The following is a 22,987-nucleotide window of genomic DNA, read 5'->3' on the forward strand; positions in this document are numbered from 1 at the left end:
TGAATCGATAAATTTTTTTAATAAATGATTATTTAAGCATAACTAACGCATTTTTAACATTAAAAAATAATTAAGGCTAATGTCACCAACAAAATTTTTGCAAGATTATTTATAAATCTCATTACCTTACAAAAACATGATATAACCATAGCAAAAAATTTTAATCTGTTGTTCTACTTTACAATAGCTTTTCATGTTTTACCCATCAATAGCAAATCCCATCAACAACATGAGAAAACAAAATCAACATAAAATATGCAAAAATTTGATCTTCAAATATTCTTATTTAAAATAAAAATAAAAATCTTAAAGACTTCTGGTGTCCTAAATACAACAAAAAATATCTCAAATCAACGAAACAACGACAAACTATAACCTACAAAATTCTTACTATTAGATTATCATATCCTCCCTCTTCAAAGAATTTTTGTTAAAGTAGAAGAAGGTTTGACAGACGAATGCATATATTATAATATCCTCCCCTTTCTACCGACCTTTCTACGGGTGTTATGAGTGAGAATTGGGGTCATATCCTCTGCAAGTAAATAAATATAACTAAATATTATGCGATGTCACTCATCAGATAATAAATTATCATAAAATAGTGAAGAATAATGATAATAATAATAAAACAAAGTAAAGCATAATAACTTCAACATAACCTGTGATGTTTGTATTATATCCCTCCATAGAGTTGTTAAAACCTATCGAGAGCAATTGCGACGATGAATGCATGCTATCCAGGAATAATTTCAGACTGTTCAATTATATAATTCAATAGTTAAAAGAAGGGATTATTACAACATGAAGTTTTTTGTTTGAAGGAATTAAAAGAGAGAAAATGATAAGGAAATGAAAACTTTGTTGAAAATGAAATTAATTTTCACCTGCTGCTTTGGTTGAGGATAAGTTGACAAAAACCTGTGCTGCAAGCATAGCTGCATATGGTGATGATTCATCCCGATAAGCTTTGACTTTCATTCTGCATTCAAATGGCATTAAAAAAAGTCTCATCCAAGCCAACCAAACAACAAAAATTTATCAAAAAAATTTCTAACAAAGAGGAATATGAGATGCTGTAAGATCATACAAATCACAATAGTAAAAGAAAAAATATGTTACATCATACCCGTTAAGGTTTGTCATTTGTTTGGAGGACTTGCAGGCTAATCAAGCAGTTACTCCATAAAATGATGACAAGAAGATGAAAGGATAAGCCACCATTTTTGAAAAATTCAGCCAATCAGAAAATTAGGCCGCTACAAAATTCTTGGTTATGAACTCTTCGTGTACCTTGCAGTTATTGAAGAAAATTTAAATTTGTACCTGAAGTTAAAGACACATATTTATATCTTTATCGTTCATTTTAGATGTTACATATTCTCTTACATTTAAATTTAATTTTCCACAAAAAAATTTATTTTAAGAAGCAGTAAAAAAACCGTCCCAAATGAAGTCTAAATGTATAACTTGGTTAGAAGTGCTCAAACACAGAGAATGACAAATTACCTAAGGAAAATGATTAAACTTCAGATAAATCCATAAATGTGGTGGTAATAAGTTTAACGACAAAAAGAAGGAAAAAAATTATGCATTGTCAGCTTCCATCAACATGACAAGAACGGGGTGATTTTTTCACCTGATCGTTATGCAAAATGAGAGAAAATTCAAGAAAGGGCAATCTAAAAATCCAAATTTCAAGAAATAGGAATAAAATTTTTTTCATTAGATGGGAAAATAGATGAAACTGCAAAAAAAAAATTATGTTAACTTTCCTTAGGAATTTCTTGTATCACACACAAAAAAAACTACGAACAAAAAATTTCGAATGCATTTTATCTTGGAAAACAAAACAATGAGAGAAAAGCAACAAATTTATAAAATAAGCATACCATAGCCTTCATCTTCTCCTTATTCAGCATCCATCCAAATTTTGAAAACCCTCAATGAGAAAGGAAAGTCTGCAAAGTTTATGCAGGAGCACACTGGGAAAAGCGAAGACGGAATGATTCCATATGTAGAGATGAAAAATATTTGTATAAGAAAGGTTGTCATTTCACCGTCAACTGATTGCAGTATACGCAGGTAGAAGTATGAGAACCCTATCAGGAAAGCCCTATTAGGGTTTAGAGTGCTACTCCATTCTCCTAAATTATTTCCTATCTGTCTTTCGATCCAATCCGACAAAAGAAGAATGCGAGCTTTGTGACTTCCGATCCGATAGGAGAAGAATGTGAAGAAGCTCTTTTAACGTTTCTTTGAAATGGATGGTAGCAGAGCAGAATCGGAAGAGGCACAAAATCAAGCAACTTGAAGATGAAGAGTTTAGGCTGTGAGTGGGATCCGAAGAGATGTTGATGTATTACTTCATTGTTAATTTCTTGAAGAAACGAAGAGTCAGAAGAGCTAGCTGCATAGCAGAATGACAAGAAGAGTAGCGGAAGAGGAAGAGCCAACGTCTCATCTTTCGCGTGAATAGGTTGATAACCGATAGGGAAATGAAACATAATTAAATAAATGAAACTTGCAGGAAATTAAAACGTTTAGAAGATTTAAAATTAATTTAGAATGAGAATTATATATAGAGCATTAATACAATGGACGATCAAGATAATTTAAGAAAAAAATAAAATAAATGGAGGGAATCTGAAGCGGGCTTCGAGAAGACTAAAAATTTAATTAGTTGAGGAATAAATTTAAGAGACATTAGTTGAGGAATAAAAATTTAAGATACATTAATTTACCTAATTAATTAATTTATTAAATGTATGTAACAATTAGTAAATTGTATAATTATTATAAATTTATAGATTTAATAATTATTTTAGTACAATGAATGGACAAGATAATTTTAAAAATAATAAAATGGATGGCTAATATTTTAGGCAGAAGGAAATTCAAGCGGCTTTTATAATAGTAGTATAGATTATCACATGAATTTTCAAATTTACCAATAGAATTTTAATTATAATGAATTTTAATTGTGATTATCACAAGTAAATGTTTGGCTCATAACTTTTATGTCATTAATTTAAACGATATAATTGATTAAGAAATTTTAATTAGCCACTTTATGGGTAATTAATTTAAACTATATAATTAATTAAGAAATTTTAATTAGCCACTTTGAATTAATCACTTCTTAATTGAATTTATTATTAATTAAGCAGTATAAATACATTATATACTTTTATGTGTCATTAATTTAAATGATATAATTAATTAAGAAAATTTAATTATCCACTTTATGTGTAATTAATTGAAACGGTATAATTAATTAATAAAATTTAATTAGCCACTTTGAATTAATCACTTCTTAAATTGAATTTATTATTAATTATTAATTAAGCAGCATAATTATGCTTTATATTTTTTGAATTATTAAATATTTATAATATAATGAAGGGTTAGGATAATATCGTAAGAATTAAAATGAAAGGCCAAGATTGCATAGGGGTGGAAACTCAAGCCCCTTTTATAATAGTAGTATAGATATTATCCATGAATTATAAATGTACATTTTATTATGTTATTATATATTTTCTTATTTGTTGTATAACATGTGCATATTCTGTAACTTCTAACAAAGCGAAACCATATTCTGTAACTTCTACATTGTGCATATTATGTAAAGCGCAACCTTAGCGCAACCGTAGCGCAACCTTAGCGCAACCGTAGCGCAACCTTAGCGCAACCTTAGCGCAACCATAGCGCAACCGTAGCGCAACCTTAGCGCAACCTTAGCGCTAGGTCAATCCAAATATTATTTTTATATTGCAAATTCAAATAAATATTACATTGCAAATTCAAACTTTAGCGCAATTTTATTACAACCAATAAATGAAATCAATAAGTCCAAATAAATATTATTACATTGTAAATTCATTAAATTCCAACTCCGAAGAAAGAAAATCCATCATCAACTTGGTGTTTCAGCTCCAGTTGGCATGTGGGTATGCCGGTTATATATTCCTCACTGAAACATTAGCATGCTTGAAAAGTTCATCTATGTTGAAGAAGGTTGTGTTTGAAGAAGGTTCATCCATTGGGTTATCCCCCACCAAAGGTTTCTTATCTGTAAGAAATAGAGTTTTAGTCTTAGGAATAGGAATTAAATAATTAACAAGTTATTAAAAAACACACTCTTAAGCCGTTTCTTCTTCTCCCAATGGCTTTTCAGTCTTGCATTTGATATGCCTTTAGGTCTACGCTTTAGAGGATCTTCAAATTAGCAGTTCCACCTTGGAACTAGCAACATCCTTCTCATTTCTTTTCTTGCCACCAAGAATTAGGTATAATTTTTATACATGTCTTGCAATGAGGAAAGAATAAACTCCTCTGCCTCCTCATTCCCTTGAGCTTCCGTGCTCATTTGATATGCAAACCTCGCTCACCTGATTTCTGAATATGAATCCCTACCACTTTGAAAATTATTACTTTTTTGAGAATTAAGCAAGTAACCTGAATAAAAACTTGTCGACCCTTGCTGACCAATCGAAGTAATAAGTACTTCCAGGGAATTTAGCCATATCCAACTGTTTAAAAACCCTCAAACAATAAGAACACAGCAATCCCATGATTTCATACTTCTTACAGCTGCATTGAATGTTACCTTCTGTTGCATCAAAGTGAACAACCCAAGGATGGTTTGGATTCTTTTTCTCTATGTAGTTGACTAGAAATTTTGAAGAATCAGTCGAGACAAAATCTATACTCATTTCTCCCACACCCTTTATAAATTCTTCCTCAAAAATTGAATATATTCTTTCTTGAGTAAAATCTAGCAGCTTGTTTTTAATATTGAGCTGTTTCTTATCACGGAACAATTTCAGATTGACTGCATTTGTAATCCTCATCCTGCTCATTTCGCAGCCAATTCATCAGTACCTTTTCCAAGCCAAGAAAACAATCAGTTAATGAACTTGTTGGCTTTGAAATGCCACTTGACACACATTATTAGTAACCTCACTACGCTGCGTTGATAAAATGCCCATGCAAAAGGAATCCTTGTGTGAAAGCAGTTAACCACTTTCTCCTTATCTTAAAAGATCCTGCAACATTCATGGTTATGAAGATTCCTTCCTTGATCATTTCATCCCACGCTTCCTCAGAATCACACCACCTCATACACTTATGGAATAGTCCTCTAACTTTATTTATTGCTATTGTAGATGGAAACTTTTGATGGAACCTTTTTAAAGATGTGTCATTGCATAATCTAATGACGAGTGTGAGGTAATGCAAACTTCTATGCCCTGACCATAGCTTAGTCCTGATCAAGTGAATATTGTTGTTGGATATTTATTACCCATTATTCGTACAAATGTTTTAAACAACCATGTAAAACTTTCAATTGTTTCTTCTGACAAAAAAGCAAGCCCAAACAAAATATTCTGCCAATGATTGTTAACACACAAAATGGCGCACAAACAAAATTATACTTGTTCAACCTTAACTAGTATAAAAAAATCAACACATCTCCAAAACATTCATAATCTATCCTGCTTCTGCCATCAAACCCAGAAAAAATTTAACAATCTATCCTGATCATCATATTGAACATCCCATGCGAACATGTGGTCCTCAACTTGTGATCTTTAAAATAATTGAATCAAAGAATTGTGTCACCAATTTCAATCCTTGCTCTTTTCTTCCTTCTGAATAAAATTGTAGGCATCCCTCTTAGAAAATCCGACATTCTCACATCCACCAACTTCCTCTGCAATGGTAGTATATGCATCAACGGTTCAATCCCTGCAACTGTCATCGATTTTATGGACGAAAGCTTTTTCCTCAATAATATTCCTACATTGATTAAAAGGTGTCGGTCGGCTGGCTAGCTAATTCATGGTTGTGGGATTCAATAAATCTTTTGACATGCCAGAAACCATCTTCATATTGACAAACCTCACCTGGCTGTGACAACCAGTTCTGACAACTGGTCTAGTGAATCTCTTTCTCTTTCCTGAATTATGATCATCACTTTTCTTGAAACCAGCTTTTGAACAAACAAAGTCCTTCGATTTTATCTTTCTAGAATTTGGCCAAAAACTGTGATGACCTTTTAGACACTTAAGCATTATCGTTGAGCATATAGTGCAAAACATTCATCATGCTTATGTCTCATCTTTATAAACAGCCTGAAAGCGCAAGTAAAGCGCAAGTAAAGCGCAACTAGATATCAAACCAATGTTCAATTTTTTTATTTCATCACTATCATCAAATAAAATATCAATAATGAAAGCTAAGAAACAACAACATTATATTTTCTTTTTTTTTTTTTACTTTTTCGACAAAAGAAATTTATTAAAAATCGCAAAATCAAAGATCCTAAGACTAATGAACTGAAACCTACGTCTTCTTTCTGCGGCGATGATATTAAAACTGACTGTTTACAACTTTCTAACTTGGTTTTTCAAAAAACTTACCGATATGTTGAAACCAGAGGAATTTCCGGCTAAGTTAGGTTTCGATTCCGATTCATGCACCAGCCCTTCCGATTCATGCATCCTTTCCGATTCATGCACTCCCTCTTCCATGCCTCTTCCACCTCCCTCTTCGCTGAGCAGTCCATTTCTTCTCTGCAATTTTCTGGCTCATTTTTTCTTCTACAGCAGTAGATATTTGCGTCTTTCGCGGGTATCAAAATGCAAAAATAGGGCGGCAAATGCTTAAAAGTTCAAATGAAATGTATTATCGGGTCGGGTCGCTAACTCTGACAAGACATAAAGCAAACATATTAAATTAAAAAAATGCCTAACAGATGTCGCATTTCTCTTGGCGACCGAACGGAGAGATGGCTTCGGTCACCTGACCCAATAATTTGCCCTTATATTTCGGTAACCGTCCGCCTCATTCCCATTCGCACGAACCGAATGCACAGATCCGCCTCCTACCCCAGCCCGTCGCTCCTCCCTATTGCAAGCCTTGGACCCGTCTCCCTCTGCCCTAGCCGAAGCCTACAGTCATCCCTACCTCCTGTTCGACTCCAGGCGTACGAAGCCCTCCCTTCGTCTCCCTCCTGTTCGCTTGCCTTAGCCGAAGACAACCTCTCCCGTCGCCTCCTCTGCCCTAGCCGACGCCGGCAATCTCCTCAACTTCGGGTAATCTTCTTCTTCTCTTATTTCTACACCTTTTCATTTTCTCCTCAATTTCTTTTTCAATCTTCTTCTTTCTCTTTTCTTTCAATCATCTTCTCAATCTTCTTCTTAATCTCTTCATTACAATAGAAAATTCTTCTTGAATAGCATTGTTATAGTTGTATATTGTTGTTTCTTGATATTTGAGGTGAAGTAAGGGCATTAATGGTATTGGTTCTTTCTTCAAAGAACAAGAAAAGGGAGTTGAGAATCATGTCTTTTCTCTACCATTCTTATTTTCATGCTAAAATTATGTTTTATACTTTTAAATTTTGGAGCCCTACAACTTATCATTTAAAGAAACCCAATGAGCTTCAATTTCTTATGCTTAATTTCATATAGTTAGCACAAAACTATTGTCTCTATGTTCTATTATTGAGAAAGATAAAAAAAAAATGCTGACATAAGTCCTATGTTTTGTGACTTATAGCTGCAATGTGATATTGATATGGGATTCAAATTATTGTGTACAAGGATTTCAAAATTCAATATTTGTGTTGATGCTTTGAATGTTCAAAAATAGAATGTGCTATTTTAAAAAGAGATAATTTGAAGGGTTAGTTTAAGAGATGATATTTCCTTTTTACTCATATATTTGTGGGTCATAACATTTCATAGATGATTGATATTATGTGCTTTGAAGCTCAATAATCATGATTTACAATCTCATTTGCTTTATGTCTCAATCATGGGTATATGTCGTCTCAAGCCAAGGTTGTATGCTTATTCTAGAGAGATGCATGGATCTTTGGAAAGAATGAAATGCCATCAAGCTTGTAGAGAAAGAAGAGCAATAATAACACTTCTTTAATATAATTGTATATAATTGAAAAAAAAAAATGCATGTACTTGTGATTTGTGCTTTAAGACTTTACCTATACCCATGCATATGTGATATAAAAGGAAATTGAGTGATCATATTGGTAATCCCCTTTGAGTTTTGGAAACAAATCTTGAACTCTATTGCAAATTGTTTTGATACGTTCAATCTCACATGAGTATTCAAGTTGTGTTATATTTTTCTTGTAGATGTGAATTAAGCGATTTGTATATTCTCATATGTTGGTTTGAAAGAGAAGTTGGTGCTTTTAGGACTTTGATTTTATGTATCATGTTGAAGGGTTTAGTACATTTTATTGTTCTTTATATTCATGCTTTGAGAATTGTGTCATGAGTTGTCACATGTAGTGTTTTGGGAAAAAGGAAGTGATAGAGTTTTGCTTTGCATTTAAGCAAGTTGTCGTTAAGAGAAAAAATGTGTATAAATTGAATATTAAGGTGGAATGTGTATGTGTATATTGCATGGTTTAAATTTGCACAATAAGAGTCGCGCCTCAAGGCGCGCCTTAGCGCAATTTTAAACTTTAAGCCTCAAAGTCTACGCAATGAGAGCTGGCATTGAAGCGTACTCCTCAAGCTCACTAAGGCGCACCTTGTCTCATGTTTTAGAGGCGTCCGCCTCTTAAAATTTTTTAAAAAAAAAATGCTCGGTACCACTTGGTACAATAATGCTCGGTACCGCTATGTACATGCTTGATATTGCTCGCTACATGCTCGTTACCGCTAGGTACATGTTCGGTACCGCTTGGTGCATGCTCGATATTGCTTGGTACATGCTCAGTACTACTCAATACATGTTCAGTACATGCTCGATACTACTCGGTATCTTTCCATACAATGACTTATGAACTTTAAAAATAAGCAGAACTTCAAAATTACTCTTATAAAAAAAAATTTCGGGGGTGCTGCCCCCGAAAATCCTTGCAAGGGCGCTGCCCCTTGACCCTGGTCAAACCCCGCCAGAGGGCAACGCCCCCTTGGACCCCCGGCTGCCCGGCATATTGTTGTATTCATCATCTTTTGTAATAGTTGTTAGTGTTAGTTTGCTTCTTCATGAGTGCATGTTTTTCATAAGTTTTCTTCATGAGTGCATGCTTTGATTGAGAGACATTAGACTCTATAGGAGAGGTGGAAGGGGTGAGAGCAGTTCATCATAATGATGATTCAAATGAAGACCCCTTAGTGATGACAATGCTGATGAATTATGAGTTATTATGTGATATGTCATTGCTATTTATTTTTGGAATTATATGTCAATGAAAAGAATACTGTGATTTGGGAAAAGATAGAATTTGAGTTGAACTATATTTAATATTGTCTTACTGTTGGGATATTTTGATTTCACTTTATATATTGTGCCTTTTTTATGTTTTATATTTTTTACTCATTAATATATAAAAAATTTATCATTTTATGTTTACACAATCTTTTGATTTTGAGGCTTACGCCTCGCCTCACGAACGAAAAACGCCTCAATACCCGATTACGCAATTTTAAACATTGAACCATACTTTTGTTTACATAAAAAATAGTATACTTAGTTGGATTATAACGGGAAGCTATATAAATTTATATCTTGTTACACCATTCTTAGCAAATTTCTTTCTGAAAGTTAATTTGGTAATATTACTCTACTTCATGCACACTACCAGCTTCTCATTTATACTCTATTTAAAATAGTTCTTGCGTTTTCTTATAATTGGCCCACACTTATCTTCCCACTATGCGCTATTTCTGTTGTTAAGCTCATAAATATTTAGCTGGGCATGTTTGTGTGTTACACACATTCTATTGTAGCAGTAATCGTCATTATTTCATATTATTATCCTTACTCAACTATATCTGCTGGTCTGCTGTCATATGATTTATAAGATGTTTTCCCTTACGAAAATGATCATGGGCTTGAAATTTCAAGGCAAAAATCATGAGCATGAAAGTCTTCTCTGCTACCCTCACGAGAGATGATTCCAATTCCTTAAATTTTTCTAATGAACACAAAAACGTAATAGATAGAAAAAAATCATTAAAATCCAAGAAAAGTGAATTTACTCTATTTGATTCAATTTAAACCGATTAAATTAGATTTTAAATTTATTATGGCTTGTTTTAGTTTAAATCAATTAAAAAGGAATTGAGTTCGCTTGATTTGGGTTGGTATAATTTATTTTTTTTTGGGTTGATTTAAATTTTGTTCAATTTGATTTTATTTGACTCCGGATGAATTGACATTTGTTTTGGCGAATTTGTTGCCTACTTTAGTCCATTAGAGGATGTGCTATGGGATTTGTAGGCTTTCTAAAGCTTGCCAATACTAGTCATTGACTGTCCACCTAAGGAAAAACCTAGAGGTGATTTTTAAACTATGGTAGAAAAACTTAAATGCTAGGAGTAGATTATATAAGTTTAATATATCATACAAAAATTAGGTCAATAATTAGCTAGACAATTTTGTCAACAGGGTTTCACAGTCATACTTATTGTACCTTTTTGGGTTGCTAGTTAAATCCTTTTTCACAGCTTAAATGATTGAATCATAAACACTAAAAATGCCCTTGTCATTTACTTCCTGAATCAAGCTAAAGGAGAAGGCTAATCAAGCAGTAAGTTAATGATATGCAGCAAATATGTAAAGATAAATATTTTTCATGGCAATCGTTCATTCAAAATCATGGTTTACCTATGATTTTACCCTTTTTAATCAATAAAAATCCTCTATTTATATACAGTTGCCCAAATAATAGTGCTTCAGTGTCACAAATCATTCGTTATTATAATATAAGTGTGATCCTAGCTATCATAAGTTGTGCTTCCAAAATCAATTACCTTGATGACGCTTGACTTGGGTAATCTCATTTTGTGATTGGAAAATTGAGATAATAAAATAAAATATAAAATTTCAACATTTATGCAAAGAAATGAGCAATCCAAAATTTATTAAATCTAGAATTTAACACTTAACAAACAATAAACAATTTTTAATCAAGGCATAAGAAAAAGAAATATATAGCCAAAATACCTTGTGAGCATGCTCTTGAGAAATAATAAGAATGTTCTTCAGCTTCAAATCAATACAAATGAGATGCTAATCTTGCATAATTGCACACAAGTTCAACATTGGCAAATAAAATTAAATTTCCCCTACATGCAACCACTAAAAACCATTGAAATTAAATTAAAATGAATAATACAGGCTTGGCTGCAAATCATACAGCTAAAAATATTAAAAATCATAATTTAATTTTTGCACAAGTAAAATGTCATGAGCTCAAACAAAAATTATCCTCACAAAAGGTTTTCAAATGTACTAATGTTCGAAACAATCATAAAAAACTGAAAAAATGAAAGCATAGTCTATACATGCTACAAATTCAAATTGTTGCTTGCCAATCTTACAAACAAGATCAAGTGGAAAGGCCGGTAACTATATTTCTGAAGAAAATCGTATAAACTTGGGCCAAGCTTCCCAAACACCTGGTAGAAGTCATTTAAATTCATGAGCATATTTTAGCCCCCAAAGATCATCTTTAAAACTCGGGAAATCATTATAAATTAATTATACTTGCAATACATATACAATTATGATAGACAAAATAGCAAGGTGACAAGCATTAGAGCAATCACTCCACCTTTTTCTTCAACCACATACATCTCTAAAATTTCAAAAAAATAAAGCTAAAGAATGAAGAGTAAGAATCATAAAAAATAAAGCTACCTATGAGAATTTTTCTAAACACTCATGAATCTAGATTGTTAGATATTGGTTCGTATTGGACATATTGATTTTATTTTTAGTTTAAGTGTTTGTTTTAAGCTACTTTTATATTTTATCCCTTTGAGTTAATTAGTATAAAAATGAGTGACTTGTATTTTTGAGAAATAATGAGAATGAATAAAATTCAGTTATATTTTTCCCTCCCCTAACCGTGAGTTCTCTCTCCCTCTATTTCTCCTCCCTCCCTCTCTCTCTCTCTCTGTGGAAGCAAGCTCTCCGTCCAAGTAGGGAGGCAAGAAGATCTGCCACAAGGTTTAGGTTGCAGTTGGCAAGGGGAACCAGTGGTAGAAGGTGTTGTTGTTGGATAGGATTCAATTCAAGATCTCTTTATTCAAGGTTTTTAACAAAAACACTTCAACAACTTCAAATAGGTATGAGCAAAAGGGTACAGAATACAACTAAGTGATTAAACAAAGTTTATCACAAAACAAAATCAGAATATATGAATTAAAGTTTAAATGAAAGCTGCTAAAAAGGTAAGCCAAAATGCCATAATACATCATTGGCGAATCTTTTACAAGACTTTATTGATGCACCATAGCCAATGTATATGAAGAATTTTGATATAGGTAAGCCAAAATGCCATAATATATGCATTAATATTAGTAAATTATATGTATCTTGCTTCTATAGTAAAACTCCAATAAAGATTCTAGATAAATTGTCATTTAAGGGTGTGTTTGGGATAGTTACAATTATTTAAAAGATAGTTGTCAAATTATTATGAGAAATATACATTTTAGTTATGTGATATTATAATTTTTTTCTTACTAAAAGAGTTGGGCTGCTTCTTATATCAAATCTGATTGTAAAAGTTTCTTATCTTAGAAATTTTTAAAAAATTGTTAAAAAGCTAGCCAAGTAGAATGAGTGAAGAAACTTCCTAAAAAAATTATTAATCAAAAGCAACATAAAGATAAATAAGATATAAGAAAGCACAAAGCGTAAGAGTGAATAAACCTTTTTTCTTAACTGATTCACGATGTGCTTTAAAAAATAGTCAATCATTACTATATCAAATTTATAATGTTAATAGGCAAAGAAACCATAAATCTAAAAGGTAGATTCATAAAATAGAATGGCTTAAGAAATGGAATAGATTTATAACAAAATTAAGTAAAAAAGCAAGGTAATCATCACACATGCAATTTAGAACCACATAAAACCAAAGGAAATCTTGAGAGAAGAAGCTAGCTCATCATAAGAAATGTAATAGAAATCAAGATCCTCTGAGACCCAATCTATAAAGTTGGTTTTTTAAAGCACCATAAAATTCTCACAAGAAGTACCGTTGGAGAAGAACACTATAACATACCAATAGATGTTTCCATCAAAGTTGGAAAAAAAACCCAAGCCAACATTATGCCATTTCCAAACGATTAATATGAAGGAATAAAAAATATATATAATTGAAACAAGTCGTCATTTTTGCAGTAAAAAACATATAACTTGAACTTTTCAACTGCCAATTCAAAATATGAAAAATGTTGAGAAATAATTCATAAAACACAGACGACATAGATCATCCAAGCTTCTAGTTGAAAACTGATGTTGTAAGATGCATTGAATCACTTCAGGAAGGAGAATGGCCAAAGATAGTACTATCTCAGTGGAAATAGCTAGTCTTTGAAGCCAATAAGAATGTTGTAATGGCTTTTGTGGTGTAAATCTCAAACCATTTAAAGATAATAACAGCTTCAAAGATTCTTGGCGAGAATATACTTGAATAGCTTGATGAGAATCATGAAAGTAACACAAATAAAAATAGAAAATAGAAAAATTGACCACACCTGAACTACATCTTGGGAATGGAAAGAAAGCCTGTTCTAATGGAGTTGCGTTCACCGAAACCCCAGTCCACGAAAAGCCAAGTGGCTTCCCGTACTCCGCCGCCCCTTCGCCACCACCAAGACGCAACTCTACCCCCATGCTGGTCGAATCCCACTTTGCATATATCTCTCCCTAAATTGGATTCCTCAGATTGCTTACTAGAAACTATTCAAAACCTTGCACAAACCCCTCAATGGAGGACGTCGACTCGCCGGTAAGATTCTATGGTGTTAACATTCGCTTGTTCGCGAAATCTACTCACCGCTCTTCCATTTGATCTCATAGTTTCTTTGTTGCACTAAGCTCCTCTCCGTCTCCATTCACTGAAAGCTGAGCATAAGGCTCCGTTGGCATAGCATCACGCTTTTTGTTCTCTACGACTCAATCGTTTAATTTGAGGGAATATTCTACGTCCGCAAGACTGCGGTAAATTAGCTGCATGTGTCTTAAAACAACGTTGAAAGCCTCAGATGCCTAAAAGAATGTGGTGCAAGTTAAAGGTTTATGTGCCTATTGCAAGCTTATAAAAATTGTCATCTTCTTCTTCACTCTCACTTCTCAGTTTCTTTCCTCTTCCTCTCTCCTCCTTCAAACGTAGATAACTTCTGAAAGAAGAAATGATACGCCTAAGCTGCAAAAATGACCAAGCGAAGACGGCAAAAAATTTAAGTGTCTGGGTGCCTTGACGAATAATTATGCAAGAGTGCATAAAAAATTACCCACAAATGCAAGGATTGTGGAAATAGATTTGCACAAAAGTGTGAGCTCGAAACTCACAGGAGGGAATGTTCCTATGAGCTTCGAGCTCACACTTCTCGCAAATATATTTCCACAATCCTTGCATTTATGATTGAAATTTTTGTACATTCTTGCTAATGATACGTCAGGGCACTCAAACACTTAAATTTCTTTGTTTTCTTCGCTTGGTCATTTTTGCAGCTCAGACATATCATTCCTCTTCTGAAAGTCATCTACGTTTGAAGGAGGGGAGAGAAAGAGGAAAGAAACTGGGAAGTGAGAGGGGCGAGGAAGAAGAAGAGGAGGATAGTTTTTATAAGCTTGCAATAAGAGCATTAGCCCTTAACTTTCACTATGTTCTTTTAGTCGCCCGAGGTTTGTAACGTTGTTTTAGGACACATTCAGCTAATTTATCGCAGTCTTGCGGGCGTATATCATTTCCTCGAATTAGACGACCGGGTCATAGAGAATGAAAAGCGGGCCGCTAGGCTAGCGGAGCCGTATGCTCAGCTTTCAAGTAAAGTGCCTATGTCACATCTAAGGAATCAATGAAACATTAATCTTTAAATATTTCACAATTCTATCTTTTATGTATATAATTATTATTTTTTTTGTTTAACACACCTACAAATTTCAATAACATATTTCAATTTCTGCGATGCTCTATACCAAAGGTGAAGACTATTAAATTCAAGTGCTCTGATGCTACTGCCTCCTATATTTCTCTCCTAAAACATCTCAGGTATTTTCTATGGTTATTTACATCAGAAGTTTTTCCTTCTCAAGCTAGAGAAAGCAGAAAAATGAAATGAGAACAACAATAAAGAAATAGAGTACATGAAAAGCAAATCTTAAGCTAGGTTAATTTAACCAAGTAGCGTGCAATGTATGATTAATTTCATCAAACAATTGTATTATCTGAAATGATCAATCGTGGACTACTTCTTGGTTGTCAAAATGGTCATCCAAGGAGGTAAAATGATGTGGGGTGCAAAAGCTCTCATCATTGTCCTACAAAAATTTACCAAAATAATCTCCAAACTAAAATAATTGATACAATCTTATACCAAGCCTATATATAACTTGAGAAAAAAATCAAATACTCATAAAGACCAACTGTAAAATAAAGGAGTAGAATATGAACTAAAAAAATAGCTGAGATTCATATCCTCTTTACTTCTCATATATTATTTTGAACTCCCCAACATAGGTGCAAATCTTCTTCCTCCAATCTACTGTCGAACATCTGCTCTCTTTCCTATCTTTGCTCGCAGATGACGTCAACATAAATCGAAGACCATCAGCCCCTATTTCCTTCAATAATCAGCCCAACTATAAAAGCAAAACAATATCCACAACATGTGTAGCATAATGCCCAATATTAAATATTAAATTCTGAATGAATCATTATGCCCAATATATATGTGTAGCAATAAGAGAAGAATTATCGTGGGTGTAGGTAAGAGGAGAAGAGCGTATGAGAGAACATACAAGAAGATGCAAATAACCATCACTGCATTAAAATTTTGTAGTAGGCGTTTGTTATTTTTTGTCAAAAAGATAGTCTATGCTGTAAAAGGTGTGTTGAGCTAAAAATAATAATTATATAAATAAAATATAAAATATTTAAAAATTATTGTTTCGTTGATTCCTTAGAGATGATAGAAACAATTTACTTGAAAGCTGAGCATATGACTTTGTTGGCCTAGCGGCACGTTTTTTGTTCTATATGACTTGGTCGTTTAATTCGAGAGAATGCTCTATGTCCGCAAGACTGCGGTAAATTAGCTGTATGTGTCCTATAACAACGTTGCAAGCCTCGGGCGCCTAAAAGAATGTGGTGCAATTTAAAGGCTTATGTGTCTATTACAAGTTTATAAAAGCTATCATCTTCCTCTCCCCTCCCAGTTCTCAGTTTCTTTCCTCTTCCTCTCCCCTTCTTCAAATGGAGATGACTTCTAGAAGAGGAATGATACGCCTAAGCTGCAAAAATGATCAAGCGAAGACGGCGAAGAAATTTAAATGCTTGTGTGCCTTGACAGATCATTATGCAAGAGTACACAAAAAATTCAACCACAAATGCAAGGAGTGTGAGAATAAATTTGTGAGAAAATGTAAGCTCAAAGCTCACAGGAGAAAATTTGGGAAGCATACTTTTATATAAATAATATGAGTTTTACACCCACATTATTCCCTCATATAAGCTTCGAGCTCATACTTTCTGATAAATTTATTTTCACAATCTTTGCATTTGTGGCTGAAATTTTTGTGCACTCTTGCATAATGATCCATTAGGGCACTCAGGCATTTAAATTTTTCGTTGTTTTCGCGTGATCAGTTTTGCAGCTCAAGCATATCATTTCTCTTTCAGAAGCCATATGCATTTAAAAAAAGGGAGATGAAGAGGAAAGAAATTGGAAAGTGGAAGAGAAGAGGAAGATGACAAGTTTTATAAGCTTACAATATGTGTATAAGGCGCCTGAGGCTTGCAATATTGTTTTAGGACACATGCAGCTAATTTATCGCAGTCTTGCGGACATAGAGCATTCCCTTGAATTAGAAGACCATGTCGTAGAGAACGAAAAACGGGCTGCTAGGCCAGCAAAGCCGTATGCACAGCTTTCAAGATTAGAAACATTCAAGATTTTGAATAAAATTGAAAGTTAGGCATAGATATGAGTTTAATTAATAATAATAAATAAAATATAAAAAACCATTTAATTACCAAAATCTAGTGATCACCCAACTTAATGAACAATAATAAAAAATAATCAAACATAAAGGACAAGATAATTTTCACATTGTCAATAAAATTTATAAGTTAGAAACCTTGGGCTACCGGGTAACATGTTATAATGAGGCTTTGATCCTCGTGCCCATTGTACCCATTGTGACAATACCCAAATGAATTGACGGGGTATTAAATTTCAAATATTACAAATTAGTAATAAAAAATGTGTATTTTAATTGAGAGCTTTAAAGATTTAAATGGTTAATCAGAAGAATTTTAACAATCAATCATTAATCAACTTCAAAAATAAAAATCTATCATAAAATAAACTTTAAAACTTCAAAAACATTAAAACTTAAACTTAAATTAAAGTTCCCGTTGACTTTCAACAAACCAAATTTGACCAATAGAAAATTTTAAGAAAGAACAAACTCTGCACCTATTCAAACTCATATAGCTTGTCACACTCTTAGAACTATTTGTTAGGACACCTAACTCTAGTTTTTGGTTAGGGCATTAGTATTTATTGTACATTGTTAGAATATAAAAATTATTTGTTTTTGTGGGTGTTGTGATGGTGATTGGTGTGGCTATATGTGATGGATTTTATGATTATGTTCTGTGATCTGGGATGGGCGTATTAGATTATCCATAGGTTAGAAACAATCTAGATATTCATGTTTGCTAATTCAATTTTATGTACATAACCAAGATTATGCTTGAATATATGGGGGTTAAATTATAATTAAATCATTTAAATCACAAGATTATTTGCAGGTGCTTATGTTGCTTTAGCCCCCAATTATTAAAAGCATGACCTATATACAGATACATATATATATATGTGTGTGTGTGTGTGTGTGTGTGTTGCGTCGTATAGTATTCGTGGCGGTAGAGAAATATATAGTTTAACGTCTTAGCTTTGTACAAAAATCCAGTACACAGTCAGATAAGTGAGAGGGTGTAGCATTCATAAGTCCGTAGTAGGTGATGGAGTTTGGAAGGACCATAGTCGGGTGATGGAGTTTGGAAGGACCATAGTCGGCAGGAGATAGGTGTCCAAAAGATCGTAGTTGGCAGAAGACTGGGGTCAGAAAGACCGTTGTCTGTTCATGGAGGTCGGAAGGACCATTATAGGTGACGGAGGTCAGAAGGACCTTAACAGCAGGAGACTGGGGTCAGAAAGACCGTTATCTGGTGATGGAGATCGGATGAATCATAGTAGGTGATGGATGTTCGAAGGACCGTAGTCGGCAGGAGACTAGGGTCAAAATAACTGTTGTCTGTTGATGGAGGTCGGAAGGACCATAGTCGGCTGGAGACCGGGGTTAGAAAGACTATTGTATGTTGATGGAGGTCGGAACGACCATAGTAGGAGATAGAGATCAGAAGGACCGTTGTCGGCACGGGACAAGGGTCAGAAAGATCGTTATCTAGTGATGGAGGTTAGCAGTATTCATGGAGAACTCTGGCATCAAGTGGTGGCCTAGTGGAGCTCAAGGCCTCAAGTAGTAGTCCGGCGGAGGTCCGGGCCTCAGGTGATGTTCTGGTGGAAGTCCGAGCCTTAGGTGGTGGTCCGACAGAGTACCGACCTTAGGTGGTTGTCTGTTGGGAGTCCAGGCCTCGGGTGGTGGTCCTGTGGGAGTCCGGGCCTCATGTTGTGGCCTGGTAGAGCATAGGGCCTTAAGTAGTGGTCCAGCGAAAGTCTGGCCCTCAAGTGATGGTCTGATATAGTCCGAGCTTCAGGTAGTGGTCTGCTGGGAGTTTGGGCCTCAGGTGGTGGTCCGGGCCTCAAGTGGTGGCCTGGTGGAGCACAGGGCCTTAAGTAGTGATCCGGCGGTAGTCCGGGCCTCAGAGTCCGGGCCTTAGGTTATGTTCCGGCAGAAGTTTGGGCCTCAGTTGGTGGCCTGGTGTAGCACAGGGCCTTAAGTGGTGATCCAACGGAAGTCCGGTCCTCAAGTGGTGGTCCGGTAGAAGTCCAGGCCTCAGATGGTGGTCCGGTAGAAGTCTGGGCTTCAGGTGGTGTCCTGGTGGAGCACAAGGTCTCAAGTGATGGCTCGGTGGAAGTCCGAGCCTTAGGTGGTGGCCTGGCGGAGTCCGGGCCTCAGGTGGTGGCCTGGTGGAGCATAGGGCCTTAAGTGGTGGTCCGGCAGAGCAACGACGTCAAATGGCGGTCTGGCGGAGGTGAGGGTCTCAAGTGGTGGTCCGGCGGAAGTTCGAGCCTCAAGTGGTGGTTCGGCAAAGTCCAGGCCTCATGTGGTGGTCCAGTGAGAGCTCGGGCCTCAGGTCGTGGCCTGGTGGAGCACAGGTCTTTAACTGGTGGTCCGGCGGAGCAACACCTTCAAGCGGTGGTTCGGCGGAGGTGAGACCTCAAGTGGTGGTCCGGTGGAGGAACAGTGTCATGCGGTGGTCTGGTGGAGGTGAGGGCCTCAAGTGGTGGTTCGGCGGAAGTCCGGCGGTGGTCGAGGAAGGCGAGGGCCTCAAGTGTTGGTCCGACAAAGCAACGACGTCTAGCGGTGGTTCGGAGGAGGTGAGGGCCTCAAGTGGTGGTTCGACAAAGGTCCGGCGAAACTATGGCGGTGGTTAAGGAGCGGCTTCATCTTTATCTTCTCTTCTTCTCTTCTTGCTTCCATCCCTCTCTCAAGAGAAATGAAGGGTCTATTTATAAGTTTTTTGGAGTGACATGGCCCGTAAATAGGTGAGAGATCAAGGGCAAATGAGGAGTGGTTGGATGGATGGCCGATATTGAATCCCTTGATCATGCACCGTTCGTCAGACAATTGAAGGCCATAATAATGTCGGAATTCGGTGATCTTGGGCTCGTTGGATTCCTCTCGTCGAGCCGCTCAATTCGACCATAAGCACGTCATGTATGCAATCTGTTTGGTAACCTAAATTGTGGTTTAAACTTTCCAACAACGCTTTGGGTGCTTGATTAGGAATCGTTTGGGCTCGGATTGAGTCGAATTTGGTGTCGTTGAGTTTGTATATCCGAGACACTCTTGATTATAAGTTTGCTGAAATTAGAGTCCAGATGCTCCCAGATTTAATTTTGGAAGTTTCCAACTGTATTTTGCATTGAGATTTGTGCCCAATCAAGTTAATTTTTGGAGGACGTATCAGTTGCCCCCTTATTTTCGGACGTCGAAGCTCCAGAATTCTGAAAATATGCGTTAAGGCCTTTGGAAAAATTTTTATGCAATTTAAAATTCAGAAAAAATCCAATGTTAAGCATAGATGTCCCGAACAGCTTTAAAAGTGTCAAAATTGAGTCCGGGATATTGAAAAATGATTTAGGGGATCCCAAAAAAGTCTGATTTGATCTTTTTGGGGCAAAAATCAGACCCGGAAACAAGTTGGGGCGGTTCTGCTGTCGCCGCATCGCGCCTGGCCTCCCACGGGCTTTGGCCCGCCCATGATCTGCCTGCCAGCACGCTTCGGCTTGTGCGTTCATGCCTAGCCTGCAGTCGACCCGTTGGCCGGTCTGCCATCCGCGGTTTGGCCAACCGCTAGCCGGCGGTTTGCTAACCACTGGCAGTTAGTCCAAACCTCCAGCGATTTTCTGATTTTTTTTTTCAAAACTTTTATTCTTCCCTCTCCTTCTATAAATGCCCCTAGGTGGTTTGAAACCTCTGCACCTCCTTTCTTCCTTTCTTTCATTTGAGGCATTCCCTCGGGCCCTGTACAGGCGATATCCCCTGTCCAAGCTTGGGGCCCCTCTTTACAAGAAGGAGACTCCTCCCTTTCTTCTTCTTTCATTTGATGGCCTTCCCCCGGGCCCTGTGCAGGCGGCAAATCCTGTTCAGGCCCGGGGACCCTCTCTGCAAGAAGGAGATTTCTTCTTCTTCTCAAGCTGAGGCCTTCCCCTGGGCATTTATGGGTGGTATCCCCCGTCATAGCCTAGGGTCCCTCACTGAGTAAGAGTCATCTCCTCATTCTTCAAGAGATCCTGCGGAGGTCCAATGTTAGTCGGTGGGCGATTGAGGTTGGAGAGACCGTTGTAAGGAGGGAGGTTGAAATGACAGGTATAAATCCGATGTTGGGTAGGAGTCTAACAACAGACAGAAATCCGACGAAGGGTGGAATTTTGGTGTCGAATAGAATTCTGACGTTGGGGAGAAGTACGATGACGGGTAGAAATTCAACGTCGGGTAGAAGCCCGATGAATGTTTGTAAATAGGCAGGAGTTTGACATCGGGTAGAAGTACGGTGTCGGGTAGAAGTACGACGTCGGTTAGAAGTACAATGTCGGATAGAAGACTGTCGAAAGTCCATCGATGGGTAGAAGTCTGACGACGGGTAGTAGTCCGATGACAAGCAGAAGTCCAACTTCGGGAAGTACAACATTGGGAAGGAGCTCAGTATCAGGTAGAATTTCGACAAAAGTCCCATGACAGGTAGAAGTACATCGACGAGAAGGAGCTAAGCGTCGGGTAGAAGACCTACAAAAGTACATTGACCGGCAAAAGTCCGACGACGGGTAGTAGTCCGACGTCTGGTAGAAGTAATGAGTCGGGTAGAAGACCTACGAAAGTACATCGACCGCCAAAACTCCGATGACAGGTAGTAGTCCGACGACAGGCAGAAGTCCGACATCGAGTAAAAGTACTACGTCGGGTAGAAGACCGACGAAAGTCCATCGACCAATAGAAGTTCGATAATGGGTAGTATTCCGACGCAGGCAGAAGTCTGACGTCGGGTAGAAGACCAATGAAAGTCCATCGACCGATAGAAGCCGACGATGCATAGTAGTCCAACGTTGGGTAGAAGTACTATGTCAGGTAGAAGACCTACAAAAGTACAACAACCGGCAGTACTACGACGACGGGTAGAAGCTTTGCATTGGGCAGAATCCCAACAAAAGTCTGACGACGGGGAGAATTCCGACGTCGTATAGAAGTCCAACGACGGGAGGAAGCTTTGTGTTGGGCATAATCCCAATGAAAGTCCGACGATAAGGAGAATTTCGACGTCGTGTAGAAGTCCAACGACAGGAGGAAGCTCTGCATCAGGCAGAAGACCGATAAAACTTATGTTAGGCAGAATTCTCGTAACGGGAAGAAGCTTTGCATTGGACAGAAGTCTGACAACAAGTAAAAACCCAATGATATTCTTGTGATGTTAACATATATGAAAGAGGTTAAAATAATCCACCAATGATGCTTAACCTATCCGAGGTTGCATGTCAAAGCCTTTGCTTGATAATGCTGATCTGTGTGGAAGTGGCCGAGAGAATCCACCAATGATATGTGATATATCCGAGGATGTAAGTAAGATCATTTGCTTGCTAATGTTGACAAGTGTGGAAGAGGTCGAGCGAATCCACCAAGGAAGTAAGATCTATCCATGGTTGTTTGTCAGAACCTTTGCTCGATGATGTTAACATACGTGGAAGAGGTTGAGAGAATTCACCAATGATGTAAGACCTATCTGAGATTGCATGTAAGAGTCCTGCTCGATGACATTAACCTGTGTGGAAGAGGTCAAGAGAATCCACCAAGGATGTAAGACTATCCGAGGTTGTATGTCAAAGCCCTGCTTAATGACGTTAATCTGTGTGGAAGAGGTCGAGAGAATTCACCAATGATGTAAGACCTATCCGAGGATGTATGCCAGAGCCTTTGCTCGATGACATTAACCTGTGTGGAAGAGGTCGAGAGAATTCACCAAGGATGTAGGACCTATCCGAGGTTGTATGTTAGAGCTCTGCTTAATGACGTTAACCTGTGTGGAAGAGGTTGAGAGAATCCACCAAGGATGTAAGACCTATCCGAAGTTGTATGTCAGAGCCTTTGCTTAATGACGTTAACCTGTATGAAAGAGGTCGAGAGAATCCACCAAGGATATAAGACCTATCCGAGGTCGTATGTCAGAGCTTTGCTCGATGACGCTAACATGTATGGAAGAGGATGAGAGAATCCACCAAGGTTATAAGAC

At 36.7% G+C, this 22,987-nt stretch overlaps 1 long non-coding RNA gene across 31 annotated transcripts in view; it reads right to left on the minus strand.

Moving 5' to 3' along the window:
• Nucleotides 1-254: 254 nt before the first annotated feature.
• Nucleotides 255-22,987, minus strand: part of LOC110101196 — a 50,340-nt gene continuing 27,607 nt past the window's right edge. For 5 of the 31 annotated variants that reach the window (XR_003700047.1, XR_003700072.1, XR_003700073.1 and 2 more), the window contains 6 exons: nucleotides 15,497-15,626; nucleotides 11,337-11,450; nucleotides 1,130-1,985; nucleotides 888-982; nucleotides 663-757; nucleotides 255-535 (listed from right to left, as the gene is read on the minus strand). This is a non-coding gene — a long non-coding RNA (uncharacterized LOC110101196). Of the gene's footprint in view, nucleotides 536-662; nucleotides 758-887; nucleotides 983-1,129; nucleotides 1,986-10,995; nucleotides 11,131-11,336; nucleotides 11,451-15,463; nucleotides 15,652-22,987 lie in introns of all 31 variants that reach the window. The other 26 variants (XR_003700061.1, XR_003700062.1, XR_003700056.1 and 23 more) reach the window with 26 other exon arrangements.

This window comes from Dendrobium catenatum, unplaced genomic scaffold (genome assembly GCF_001605985.2).
Source record: "Dendrobium catenatum unplaced genomic scaffold, ASM160598v2 fragScaff_scaffold_211, whole genome shotgun sequence".
NCBI classification, from domain to species: domain Eukaryota; kingdom Viridiplantae; phylum Streptophyta; class Magnoliopsida; order Asparagales; family Orchidaceae; genus Dendrobium; species Dendrobium catenatum.